This window comes from Haliotis asinina, chromosome 12 (assembly GCF_037392515.1).
Source record: "Haliotis asinina isolate JCU_RB_2024 chromosome 12, JCU_Hal_asi_v2, whole genome shotgun sequence".
Classification (NCBI taxonomy): Eukaryota; Metazoa; Mollusca; class Gastropoda; order Lepetellida; family Haliotidae; genus Haliotis; species Haliotis asinina.
The window spans coordinates 46,928,324-46,944,108 of NC_090291.1; positions in this window are offsets into that span (position 1 = coordinate 46,928,324).

The window sequence follows — 15,785 nt, forward strand, 5'->3', positions numbered from 1 at the left end:
GTTGATTTACAGTATTATAGCTTGTGTTTGCATGAGTATTTTGACCCTTTAGAAACACAATACAAAGATTTTAGTCATGCATCTGCAATGAAAGGTATGCATCACATGCACTATGCAAACATTAAGCTTCAGTCAACTGTTGCAGCTCAGTAATTTGGAGTGAGTGAGTTGAGTTTTACACCGCACTCAGCAATATTCCAGCTATATGGCGATGGTCTGTAAATAATGGAGTCTGAACCAGACAATCCAGTGATCAACAGTATGATAATCAATCTGCACAATTGGGAACTGATCACATGTGGCAACCAAGTCAGCAAGCCCGAACTCCCAATCCCGTTAGTTGCCTCTTACCACAAGCGTAGTCGCATTTTATGGCAAGCATGGGTTGTTGAAGGCATATTCTACCACAGACCTTCATGGGGCTCAATAATTTAGAAAATCAAATGATTTCATCATTCATTTACTGCTCAAAGATGGTAAATTATTGGTTTGCAGAATACTGGCACGCCATTTGAGAGTTATGTTCGTTGTCATCCATCAACAACCAGCTGATTGATTACCAAGCATAAACAAACTAATGAAGGTAAGGACTGTCAGTGTTAAGGTCAACCTCCTATTGCGAGTACAACCATTCTCAGAATAAAAACACTTAATCCATTCATGTCAAGTGGAGCACTGGAACAGTGGCTTCCATATCATCGTTTGTCCAACAGAACCATCTGAAAATCTTACCAGTGTAACAGGCCAAACCTCAACTTTGGCTTAGGCTGAACTCCCAAGGCTTAACCTTCACTGGGCAAAGTTTGGTCTTGGCCTTATTTTCCCCCAGGAAAGTTTAGACTGGGGAAGAAATGGCCTGCTACACTGGTATAGAGCCAGACAACCTGCCAAACATTTCTTCAGACGTTTCTTGTTATCCCCAGAGCACAAAGCAGCATGACATGCTAGGTGTCAAACAGGACAACACAGAAAGTTGATATCACGGGGAAGAGTCCACAAAAGGCCAATTACTTTAGTTCATAACTAATGGCCTAGCTTATGCTTAGCTCCACAAGTACCATTTGTTATAGTCTGTCTGCCATGGAAACGCATCAATGAATTTCCCTTTAAACAAAAAAGTTAATCAAATAAAACGAAATTATGATTGCAAATCTTCAAAGTTACAATGCTCTTAAGCCTAATATACATAAATATCGCTGGGTTGTGGGTCTGTGAATTGTTTGACGAATTCACTGTCTGGGAGGGTCACGAAAGCCTATTATCACAAGCTGTCATAATGACACCTAGTGACATACAGAACACAATCCATTAACTGATGACAAGATAGCTTGGTCCTCTCTATCTTGGACGATCTTGGGTCTGGCTTGTTTTGGCTTGGTAGTGGATTATAAATTTGTTGGTGGTGGTCTGGCTGCAGTTGTAGGTTCTTACCAGGTGATGCTGTGAAACCCCCACATAGGCCATACCAATCACCCTGACTTGTGCTTGTATAAGTCTAAGCATATTTGTAGTGGTTTTGTTTCTATTTGTTACTGCACCTTTGCTCCTACAAAGATCAGTATTTATGTCACAATAATGCACCTGCATTTGGACCAGTGTCCCTTACTTACATTTTTCATACCAAGTTTTTGGATAGCTGTATTGTTATCTGGACCATGTTGCATTTTGGCAAATACACTGTATTTCTGCGTTGGTTAAAACCTGTATCAGATTTTTTGTTTTTTACACAATTATGTTAAAAGATATAATTTTCTTTTTCCTGGTTGTTTATGTAAATACATAAAAGTACTGTAACATCTTATAAAGTATCTATAGACAACAACCACATTCATATGCACTACCTAAAAAGGGTTAAAAAATCCCATCGCCCGATGCCCAGGACAAGTCTGTAGTTTTCATTTCGAGCAATCAAACTGCAAATACACTTTGATTTCATTTCATATCTGTTCAAAAGGTAGTTAATAAATTTTGCAATAATAATAAAGTTGAGTTATCTTTCTTTGCTATTTATCACTCTTGATTATGCCATAAAATCAGGACAAGTGGAAAATTAGTCAGGACAAGCTACTTTCTGAAAGTCACTAGCCCTGTGGCAAGTGGTTTTTAACAAAAATTGAGTCCCTGCCAAGTGGACAGCCATATCAACAACATTTAGATCCACTACCACAACTACAAACACAATGAAATTTCATGTCTGGTGGAGAGAAAAAGTTGCACAGGGATATGAGGAGATCGCCTGTAATAGTATATACCACTACAACTATTTAATTTAACTACACTTACATCAAATAAGTAGTTTGACAGATGAAGCATCTCATCACATAATTACTTTCCAACCAGCTAACTGCTCTTGTGTTATATGATAAGTGAAACTAATTCTATACAAGCCAGTCATTCGACGGCTGATAATTGAACAATATACAACGGTTTGCTGGGTAATAAACTAGAAACTATATTAACTGAATACATGAATTCAAATCATTGAAGTGAACAATTCATAATACGATACGATACGATACGATACGATACGATACGATACGATACGATACGATACGACTAGATATTTGTATAGCGCCAATATCCAGTTAGTTCAATTGCTCAAGGGAACTTTGTTTTTCCCTTGATCATTGGATGTCCATCAAAACGGCACATAGTATTTTCAATCTCAACTCCCTGGGGACATACAGCTCTTGCAGCCTACCAGGCACACCGAGTTAATGTGGCTTTCCCATCCTTACAAGGTACCCATTCACAGCCTGGTGGATTGGGACAGATAGTCACAGTACTTTGTCCATGCTTACTGCACATTGCTGAACCCGCAACTAGGTGTTTGCACATATTTGTGTGGCCACCACCATAAGTTGTTGGATAATAAGAAGAATGTGTTTTTACTCATAAAGACATATCTCTCCATATTCCTGGTTTTGGAGATATTGCTTCCAGTTGTTAAAAGAAATTCGCAGGAAAATTTCTAATTACACTACTGAACGTAACAACAGCTTGGATTACAGATTGTATTGTGCACATGGAATCAGGACTTTCATGTTTGGTACAGTTTCATCCAAAATTATTTTTGCGAGTAATTGTTTAACAAGTCAAAATTGTTTCAAACTGAAACATTTAAGATGATGAGCAAAGAGAATGCCTGAAACACACAAAGCTGTTCTCAAGTTATGACATGGAACAAGATAGGAATGTCAGTCGTGGACATGTTATGATAAGGGTCTTGGGTCAAAGTGAGGGCTCCAGTGAAATTCCTTATCTAACTGGCGTGCTGGTCTGCTGGGGGGAATTAACTCAGCAAAGAGTCCGAAGTTACAAAAAGCTAGTTACAATTTTATTTACAAGCAATAGAATAACAAGGATGGCCACAGAGAATAGGTACAACCCTCTGGACTGAGGGCTAGAGCTGACCTGTATCATGAGTCTAAACCCTACTGATGGACAAATGGAGGTGGAGACTATTTAACTAAAATTGAAACATTACAAACATTACATTTTGCTGACTGATACAAAAACGGATGTAACCTATATTAGCCAATGAAATACAGAATAAACAAAATGGGGTGTGTCCTACAAGAACAACTTCAATGACTAGACAAGGGGAGTACTTAATCTTTCAATCCTATTCTACGTGGCATTAATCTTGTTGGCACATTTACTGGATGCTTGATTGCTTACTCTGGGCTGGATCTTTAACGACCCTTAACTGGTGTTTGCATAATGTTATTTTACTGTAGGTGATGGCATGTTTACCTCTTCAAAGCAGTTTATTAACATGTCTAGACATAACCCCTGTCTTAGTGAATGGTTTGCCTTACAGTGAAGTTCTGATTACATCAGGCAAGGATTTTAACTTTAGAACATCTGTGAAATTGTGTGGTCATAACTTATACCTTTTCCAAAAAAATGTCTGTGAGATGAGGTTTACTACTTTTGACAGGAGTCTTTGTCTAAGCTATTACTGACACATGATGAAACTAATATTCTATATTTATATTTTCCTAACATTCGAATGCTAATGTATTGTACTGGTTACATTTAATCATGAATTTTGGTATGAATTATCATTTCATGATAAACAACTGACTGACATCAACACAAAAAGAATTGCTTGATTAGCCAATCAAATGCCAAGGATTTACATGCAATGTATTTGAGTGGGTGGGTGGATACATTAAGTGGGTGGGAGAGTGAGTGAGGGGAGGAAGGAAGGAGAGAGGGAAGGAGCGAGCCTGATGTTGCAGGAATGCCCTAAGGGGCTGGTCAATTATCATAAGAACGTGTGGATCACAGCGAACCAAATCATTAGGGCTACTACTTTTCAAATTTAAAACATATTCCCAGAGAAGTTCCAGCAATAAACTAGGCTTCACTGTTTTTCTTCACTGAAAAAAAACATAACCCCAAAAAACAATGAAACCACACAATGCTATGACGTACACTTGTGACCATCTGGGGTAAAATTGCTAGGTACTGTAGTATCTGTAATAACCGTCTCAGGTTGTGGCCTTAGTTGTCCATCACATTTTAATATGCACATCAATCTATCAACTATAGTCTGGTGACAACTTACAGACACACAATTAAAACAAGAAATGAAAATAATCAGTACATTTATCTTACATTTTACACTGGAATATCGTGACCTAAGCCAATATTAGAAGAAACCCTGCATAAATAAGATGTTGACAGTAATTGTGACATCACAGACAAAATTACAACATCTGACAGATGTATGGTATGCTAGGCACAATTCCGACTCGTCTACCTATCTCCAGTGTATCACAGGCCTCATCTTTTCTCCCCATTATCTGCAGCGATGGCTTATCACCAAACCCTGCAGCTGTAGACTACTACATTCTCATTAATCACTGTTTAACCAACTTACATGTTGGTTTTTCACTATCCTTCAGAAAAGTGTTCTGCAGGATAGAAACTCCTGGTTGATATAAAACAGATTGTAGTATGAAGGCCAAAGATAGTGAGTGAGTGAATTAAGTTTTACGCCACACTCAGCAATATTCCAGCTATATGGTGGCGGTCTGTAAATAATCGAGTCAGGACCAGACAATCCAGTGATCAACAACATGAGCATCGATCGGCGCAAATGGGAATTGATGACATGTGTCAACCAAGTCAGCAAGCCTGACCACCCGATCCCGTTACTCAGCCCTTATGACAAGCATAGTCGCCTTTTATGGCAAGCATATGGGTTGCTGAAGGCCTATTCTACCCCAGGACCTTCACCGGTCCAAAAATAGACTTTTTTCTATTATGAATGTTGTGGTAATGTCTGCTGGCCATCTTTACCATTTTTTCTAGCAAGTACCGATACCCACAACCATAACTCTTACATGCAGAAAAGTTAATTCAGTCAAATCCTGATGAGTGGAATGCCAGCAATTTGAATATTATGCATAACTCAAAATACGGTCAGTGCCGATCATTCCCTGTTATCATTTGATTTCTGACTACATAAATTCATCTAATAAATACACACGATGACTCGAGAAGGAAATTTGGTCCCATGACATTCAAACAACAGCAATCTTGTGTTCATATAAGCCAAAGTCAGTCAATGAGAAGTTAAATAGTGTAGAAGTTAAACTGCTCCAATTAACAAACCAACGCAGCTCACACCTTTCCGCAATTGACAAGTGAGTTTAAAAAGAGTAAAAGTTCGTCAAAGAATGGAGGATTCCAGTCAGTCCCAGATAAAAGGAATGAACATTTTTCCCACTTGACAAGCATCCGCGATTGTGTTCATATTTATATACAATTTGATTTCTATAACTGTATCTGTATTTTGATATGATTTGCTAAATAAAGGAATTGTTCAATGTTCAATCATCTTGTTTTTCTATCCTCATAGACAAACCAATGTCTAAAATACATCGATAAGTCAAATTCATTACTTGGTCCCCAATGATTCGACTCATTGGGATTTAACTGTACAAATTGGCTAAAATATCGTCTATGGGCAGAAGAAGTGAAGAGACCTACCTTTCTAATACAGCACCATGTAAAGCTGACTGAAACAAATTGGCTAAAATATCGTCTATGGGCAGAATAACTGAGGAGACCTACCTTTAGAATACAGCCCCATAAACTTTAAAAGTACGTCATGATACCTTTTATGTAATGTTAGGTGGTTTTGTTCCACAGCATTTTCTCGAAACAATGCCCTATGATGCCAGCATAAGTGCGTATAAGCTCCGCCCACTGATGTTTCATCTCTACTCGAAATGTCACGGCCTAAACCCAATGATGTTGAGAGTTTCCATTAGTTGATTAACGGTTGATGCACAATTTTTCACAAGCACCAGTTAAATTTAATTTTCTCTTTTCACTAATACACTCATATTTATTTGTATTTACAGGGCACTGATGGGTTATATTTTGAGTATTTTTGTATCTTGCACTTTTTTTTAGTGAGAATGTGTTACACCAGTCACAATATATATACTTCATTATTCGCAGTTTGGTCAATTTAATTATTCAAATACATTCTATAATTTTGGTTTCAAAGTGACTAAAAGGATCAAATGAATCATAAATGCCAACTAACATACCTATATATATTTCTTTCATTCAGTAATCAGCATCATTACACTGAAATGGAGTTCATTTCTATTCATTTATCAAAGAGGTAAGTATGCATTACACTGGACAAGCCTGCCATTTTCGTGCCATTTCGGTCAATGTGTTCTATTGATTAGAATGATTTCAAGGGTTTAGGCTTTAGGGTTAGGGTAAGGGACCTAATCCAGTATAGTAGGTAGATGTCAGGTGTAAGGCATGAGTACCATATTTGTTGTTTTCTTTTTGCATTTTAAATACTTGTTTTCTAACAAATATGGGACCGAAAACATCAAAAGTACAAAATGAAATGTTTTAATGTAGAAATTTCGGGCTAGTGTAAATTGTCCTGGAACTTATGTACTCAAGCCGCTTTCACACGCTCATGTCTCCCTCCCCATATTATCCTTACAGTATTTGGTACAACACTTTTCCGTCTTGAAATCACCCAATGATGTTTATAAAAACATGTGATTCATGCATGCTTCGTGAAATGGACCGACAACAACTGTTTTCTGTTCGAGTCATATCAGCTCACTCCACACCATGTTGTATCTTGTAGATTACAAGAAGGGACTAGTGTGCCAAATGGCATCAGAACCATTCAGCAAATGTCCACAGAATAAAATCATGAGACAAGGTTCAAAACTGTCATTGACTTATTCTGCTCTTTCCCTTTATTTCCTTCACATCATAGGAATGACTCAACAAATTTGAACATTGTGCAACAGTGTGGACATAGCTCAGTCAGCTGTCAGTCTAACAATCCGAAGGTCACAGGTTTGAGTCCCACTGACATACTGGTTGCCTGTCTCAGTGTCATATGATCTACAGCAGAGTCCTCACAAGTTGTGGTGCTGTATTCTTAAGTTGCACCACTGAAGATTATCAATATGAGAACTGCGTCAATATCGTACATACACTGTGGGGAAATAAGGCTTTAATTCTCAAACAATACAAATTGTTTGGTGTTTATTTAATGGCACTGTTTGGTATACATAATTCATGCAAAAATTTCATCACTCGTAAGTGACAAGAAATATGTTCTTCCATACTTCTGGGACATTCTTGCTGAAGGGACCCGTGCGGGTCCAGGGAAGAATAGGCCCTCAGCAACCCATGCTTGCCATACAAGCTATGCTTGTCGTAAGAGGCGGGAGTAACGGCATCAGGTTGTTAGACTCGCAGACTTGGTTGATACATGTCATCAGTTCCCAATTGCGCAGATCGATGCTCATGATGGTGATCGCTGGATTGTCTGGTCCTGACACGATTATTTACAGACCGCCGCCATACAGCTGGAATATTGCTGAGTGTGGCGTAAAACTAAACTTACTCACTCACTCTTCATTCAATATCCAGTTCTAGATTCTCTATATCCAGGGCTCCAGATATTTTTTCAACATCAGGAGTAAATACTCCCTATTTCTTCAATACAGGAGCACTGGAGAAACTTAAGAGTACATTTAGAGTTCTGAATGGAATTTAATGGTGTATCAGTAATCTTGTGTTTCGTTTCAAATATGTACCACAACATTGCTACTCTTGTGTATATAGGTCATTAAACAATAAAACAATACCTTTTCAGATAAATACATTTGTAAATGATTCTAAGACCGTACACCCTTGCTGTGGTGCGTATCTGCTATTTTCTGAATTATTTTCTACCGTATATATGCCGATACAGCTGTTATCTGAAGCCCTGCATCTATGATCTGTACTGATAGTCAGCTCTACTGTGAGTGAGTGAGTGAGCATGGTTTTACACTGCGTTCAGCAATATTCCAGCAATATCACAGCAGGGGAACAACAGAAATGAGTTTGACACATTGTACCCATGTAAGGAATTGAACCTGGGTATCCAGCCCAAACAGCGGATGCTTTAAGCACAAGGCTACCCTCCACCCCTACTGATATGCAGGAGACATGACAATTCAATCCAACTTATCCAAGTTAACCGGTAACACATAACACAGCACTACTCCTAGTTAATAACACAACATAACATGTCTGTGATATTTAGTAGGCAATATACAATGAATATATACTAATATAACATTTGTCTCATAAGTCGATTACTTATGTATATTACTCATCTCAGATAAGTAGAATTCACTCTGATATGTAAATACCTATATGAACTATTTTATTCCATACCAACATGCTGAGAAAAACTGATGCAATAACAACAATTATATCTACTACCAGGAACTATTTTTGCTTCTGGCTCAACAACTGGGGCACAAAGGCATGAAATGTGTTGCTCTTTAACTAACCAACATTGACTGTAATCTGCTGATCGGACAGTTATTTCCCACAGCAACAGACTGCCAGATTCCACAGCTAAAGGAGTCTTCATCTCAACTATCTATCATGGCAGGTGTTATTAAACTCAGTTCCGTTTTCTCAACCCTTCTCAGCAAACTATGATGGGAATTTGGAAGTATTCTAGGAGCTATCTCTCTACCAAGTAATGCTACAAAGCAGAAGAGAAAGAGAAAGTGAGAGAATTTGTTGAAGGTTACCTCACAGACAGAAAGGCTGTGACGTTTATATATCTGATATATACCTCTTGATACACTCATGTGACAACAACATAAAACAAACAAGCATACTGCATAGCAGATCTTTAAACGTCACGACTGAGGGCATATCATTTGGTGTTACATGGTTGACAAAGGACAATGTTACGTAAAATCATTCAAAAGTTTAATTTGCCTTCAGAGGTAGAATGGCTGTGAACATACCCAACATGCCTAAAATGCTAAATTGAGAAAAATAGGTGGTTTTTTGGTATTTAAAGTTTTAAGAAGACAAGGAAATATGCCCTGACAAGTGACTATTCCGTCTCAGTGGATGGTTAAGAATATTACTTACCGACATTACTTACTTAATAGCCATAAGTGAAGCAGTTTGGTTACTGAAGCATCACCCTCAACAGAACAAATACAGCAATTGTACTTACTTCTACGGCCCAATTATGTAATATCTGCATCATCAGCATTCACAAACCATAACTTGTCTCAACATGCTCTTTTGACTCAGGTTATGAGCCATGAAACAAACACAAACTGAACAAATAAAATATGCCTCTTGTTTCCGAATTGTGAACGGTAAGTTCATGAAAAAGAACATGTTTTGATATTAGCTTCTATTCAGTTTATTTGCAAACTAGTTTTATTACTTATCATTTAAGGATGTCTTCAAGTGCACCTTGCCATTTTTCTGTACTAGACATTTGGTTGGTTAAATATGACTGGGAATCTAAAGTGAGTAATCTGAGATCGTGGAAACAATGGGTATTGATGCATAGGTAGGTGTAACTTTACTGAAATACAAGTCCCAAAGTAGACATACACTCAGTCTCTGTATATATACATAATTCTGAGAGAAAGAAACAATTGCTAGACTTGCATCATTTATTGCTTTAGCATTGCAGAAATGACTATACACAAGGACAAATAATGTGGTTCATGGACTGAGAAACAGCCCAGACATGGAGATACAAAACTATCAAAAGGCACCAGTACACCACAAGACATATCCATGTAACAAATTTGGTGAAGAAACAGTGAACGGTTAAAGGTTTGCTCAGAAAAAGAGCACAACCACCAAATTCAGTCAAAGTTGAACTTCTTGTCATGGAAATGCAAATAATACTTTATTCCAAAATCCTAAACTACCAAAAGGCACCAGTACACCACTATCTGTACACCAGTACACCACGAGGTGTGCTGCGGGGGATAAAAATTCAAACATGTTAAGTTTAGAGAATGTGACAGACTAGAACACTAGAAATGGGCTTGACCCATTGTGCCCATGTGGGAAATCCAACCTGGACCCTCAATGTGGCAAGCAAATGCGTTAGCCACATGGCTACCCTACAAGCCTTTGCTAAATTTGAAAACAAAAAATCAGTATCAGTCCACATGGTGCCATAATTTCCAGCATAGTGGAATCTGTATCAAAATCCTGACCTCTCATTGTGAAAGTGATGAAAAACATCCTGAATTTGTCACCTTAGTTCATCATCAAGGACAAGACTAATCCTGATAGCATTTGCTGGTCAAAGGACCTACATCACAAAAATTATGCTCCTTTACCCAGGTGACACTCATATATGCAGCAAATTCCATGTTTGCCTTACAGATCTACACACACTCTCTAGAACTGTTGTAAACGATCAATGGTCAACAGGAAGTATAGCTAAGAGATTATTATTATGCCCCTCAATTGAGCACCAGAGCAGCCCACAACTGCTACAATCGGGTCCTTCACCTTGGAAAGGACACCCACTACAATATATGCTGCAATACAACTTCCAAGTTTGCACATATACACATATACTCTCTGTCAAAAAAGAAATTATTGGTCAATAGAAAGCATATCTCAGACATTGTCATTGAGAGTCTGTAGCCCTGCAGCAGGCCATTATTGCTGCAACTGTGTATTTCACCTTCAAAAGGACACACACTACGATATCTGCTGCAACACAAATTGGATGTTCACATTTCACATCTGTGCTGACTGTCAGGAATGGTTGTAAACAGTCAATGTTCAACAGAAAGCATAACTGGGAGATTATCCTTAAGCCCCTATAGCATTGCAGCAGCCCATAATAGGTTGCTACAATCAGGTCCTTCACTTCAACAAGGACACTCACTCCAATGTACACCAGTTCAAGTTACATGTCTGCACAAACTGTTCATAACTGCTTGCAAGTTGGTACTATCCAAGTAAGTAGGTCTTCCGTTTGTGTTATTTTCATTTAACATAATCGACTTCAGCTGTGTCTGTTACATCATCAGGGGCTTCCCTAACACCAGCATGTGCTATCATGACGAGATACATCCTCAACATCACCCAGTTCTGCACGTACCAGGTACTTTTTTCAACCCATATCTCTATTCCCTGACAGCTAAGAAAAAACCCATCCTGCTGTGACCGCCAAGGTCTCTGGATGTAAGCCTAAGTTAATATAGTTAACATCTGTACGATGTGCTTAAAAGGCAATTACATCAACCCCAAAGCCAAGAATCAGCATCCATTGTACAACACATTTCCGGAAGAATGATCTGCCATTCTGCGAGTTGTAACCTTGAGGATTTCCAGACTTAAGGCTGTCATGCTAATTTAGACCAATGGTGGACACAAATGACTTCAGGCATTAAAGCTACTGATGTAACCAGCACACGCAAACACATTTTCTATAAAACTGTATTCTTGGACACAGGCATAAACCACATATCAATGTAAAAGCCTTGAAGAAGCCACAAAATGAAAACAACACCTGTATTTCTTGTCTGAGGGAGTAATCAGGCAGTGTCATTACCGAAGGGTTGCCAAAGTACTTATGGTGTCAAACATGCCAAAAGGCATTGAAAGACTGATAAATTTTATAAACATGATAAAGGGATTCACAGTTACAGAAACTAAAATATGTTTGAAGACAGCTGAAAAGAAAGCATTGAAAGATTGATAAATTTTATAAACATGATAAAGGGATTCACAGTTACAGAAACTAAAATATGTTTGAAGACAGCTGAAAAGAAAGCATTGAAAGATTGATAAATTTTATAAACATGATAAAGGGATTCATTGTTTAAGAAACTAAAATATGTTTGAAGACAGCTGAAAAGTTCAAGACTGAAGATAATCAAAAAAGTTACCAAAAACACAATTCTCTTTGGAAAGTGTGGTTTTGCCAACACATGAACTACATGACAATTAACAGTCTGTGTGGTGTGAAATAGCATGAGCAATCGATTTAGCTCACACAGATCAATAATCACTACCTGAATATTGACTGATTATCAATAACCATCAAAGTACTATTGACATAGAGATTATTAACCAAGTGCTCCTGTATCCTTAATATCACATATTAGGAATTAAAATTGCATTATGCGATATTTATCGACACCATCAATAACATGTTAACGTTTTATGATTCACACTGTGTGTATGGAGTTTTGTGAAAGTTGTTCATGGTGGTTTGTCGCAATTTGCATAATTATCAGATTTGGCTACCAAGTTTATCAGATTGTTTTATTGCACCTGTATAGGGCTGTCTCCTATTCTCACGGATTTCCTATTCTTGCGGTAAACACATTTTCTGCCGAGATTGGCGATGTGTGATGTGATATTTAGCGGTTGTTTTCATCACTGACCGGCAACTAGGAGGTGGCCCCAAGTCTGTGAGTTATCAAAATTTTGCAATGAAACGAATATTCGTGAGTTTTTACCAACTTTTCCCCGCCCTTTCCAACAGGATTCTCTTCCTTACACTTCATAATGTTACTTTCTCGTTATACCTCGAAAATGGGAGATGCCTCAAAAAGTCAGCAAGAGACGACCTTGTTTTTCAGCGAACTCAAGAGCGATAATACACCTGATGGATCAAGAAGTTGATAGCTGCATATAGCGGGGGAGTCCCTTCATTTAAAAAGAACAAGCATTCACATGAAAAGAACTGTTTGTATTATTTTTTCAGCCAATATTCTTAAGTACCAGTATACCACGTTCCATTAGATTATAAAAGTGGCTATCCAAGCCTCTGTCCAAACCAGACCACACTGTCAGAGCCAAACTCTGGTTGACATAGATTTCACCACTGTATCCTTTAATCACTGACTGACAGGGACTTACCATGCTCCTGGTGCCTCTAGACTACACACCTCGGTGTAGGTTGTCATAGAAATGTACATGGTCAAGCAGGTTTCAAATCTTCAATTGACCAAACCCTCAGGATCATCACACAATCTGAAACAAGGAAGCATGGTCAATGTCAACGGGGCTCTTGAACACAGTAAACAAACAGACACCTAAAACTGTATATAAACCCAGTCAGATGGGTGATAGGGAACCTATGGGTTGGCATCCCAACTGTTAGTGGAGTCATACACTAGGCAGTATGTTCCAGTCCCGGTGTTCAAAATTGCACATGCAAAACGGATTCGTCACAGCTTCAACAGCATTCATCTGACAGCTTTCGTTTAAAATAACGACGAATATATCAATTTTCATTATGACATGACATATATTTAATAATCGTGCTTGCACGAGCAACGGGATCATAAACTAGTCACCATTTGCGCTGCTACATCTGCACGACGCCATTAGCTTCTGGCATTCTGAAACTATCGGCCACATTCGCCAAGGGAGAATACGAATTTCCAAAGCATGTACTTTCACACAGCTCTGAATATTAGACAGCAAACATACCACATATAATTTTTCGTTGCAAGGTCTTAGGAAATAAGTGTACTAAGGTCTGAGTCGTTGATCCCCACAAAAACACAACATTACCCCACAATTACGTTTCAGAAAATGAACCCTCCCTCGATATCTTCAGACTCGTGCCAAAAAGCATTCGTCCCTTCCGAATGTATGTGGAAGTGGGCCGACCGCCTACTTTCAAAATTAATAAACGCAACTCGCGTTCCTAACGCGGCAGTGATCCAGAATGTTTAAGTCTACTAGTACGTATATCAGGCGCTCAGTGCCCGCTCCCTGGACCATGACGGACAGGAACCGGAGAGCTGTCCTTGGCAGAATTTCTTCAACCAAAACAACCCGACGGCGCCCCAGAAGCCGTTATTTGGAAACATTCCCGGTAGTTCATGTCAAATTGTTAAAAAAGTATCCCAACAGTATAGGCTTTTTCGGAGTTTTTGATTCATGGGTGGTGTGGTGGGCGATCCAACTTGATACCTTATTCTGTGTTTTCAAAGACGTATATGTTAGTCTTTGGTGTAGTTTAGATCTACCTTGATATTACGCTAATTTATTTCATCTCAATGAAAAAAACCCCAACCAAATGGTTGATGGATATTATCACTACTGTATATTTACACATTTACCTGGCTGATACACTGTCCACAAAGGCGTTAAAGCAAAAACTGGGAAAATAATGAGTGATGTAATGGTCAATGTATATATAACACCCGGCTGCCCGAGAGTCGGAGAGTGTCTAGTTTGCTGTGGGACGTTTATTTCCGAATAGTTGCATGGCCGGCGTTAGCCAGACTATTATGTAATAGTGTCTAGAATATATTATCTGAGCATCCGCCTTGTGATTGTATATATGTAAGTGGTAAATTACCGGGTAACGTTGTACACGCGTTCTTCAGTCACTTCCGAGAATCAGGTATCCCTCCTCATTTACTGAGTAATTATTTGAAACTGTTTTGCATCAGGATTGGAAGAAGTACGTATATCAGCGGAAGAGAATGAAACTGCACTTGATTCAGACATAGATCTGATTTTCCCTATATGGATGAATCAGAACTGGACTTTTGGTGAATAAGATTCCAATGAGTTAGGCCTAAAACTAAAATCCAAGCATTGGGACAATGTGTGGAGCCCATTTCTCATGTCCCCCGCCGTGATATTGCTGGAATATTGCTAAAAGCGGCGCAAAACCAAACTCACTCACTCTTGTAGAGGTTCCGGTGGTGATTAAAAATAGTTCCTCACAAACAAGTTTACACGCTGGAATAACTACACTGCCACATGATATCTCCACAGTCTAAGGCTTTCTTCATATAGAAAATATATGTTCATTACGCCAACAGTAACAGAATACCTTCACGGGTAACCACATGATATCTTTACATAATTAAGCACAGTTCTCATCAGCCGAACTAATAATATTTGATTGCACCAGGTATGGCAATTACAAGATGGTTGGAATAGCCATTTAGCACTGTACAACGGAGTTTTCTTTGTAATGGAACATGGAATCTCGTCCTTGAAATTGTGAACGACCTAAAAATGAAGGTTTATCCGAAGACTGTTGTCAGCCTCACGTTCAGATGGGAGAGGCGACAATTAAGACGCTTTCCGCCTCGCGCGTCAACAGGAAAAGGAAGCACCTGCATGGTTGTAGTTTGGAAATGCCAGCTTACGTCAAGCCGTACGGAAAATGAAAACAAACCTTTAGATTTGAATGCCCTTTGACAGCGACAAGCACAAGCACAGATTACTGAAGGCCAATATTCCTAGCCGGATCTTCACGAGTTCTAGATTTGATGAGGCGTGAACGGTAAGAGCAAAGCTGATATTGACGAATCCTTAACGTGTGGTCAAAGGTACCAGACATTGCTTACACCAATTCATTGACGACGTACTCTCATACACTTCCAGACTTAGTGGAATGAGTTAGTACGTGCCATGACAACAACAGGTACAATGTAAGGTAC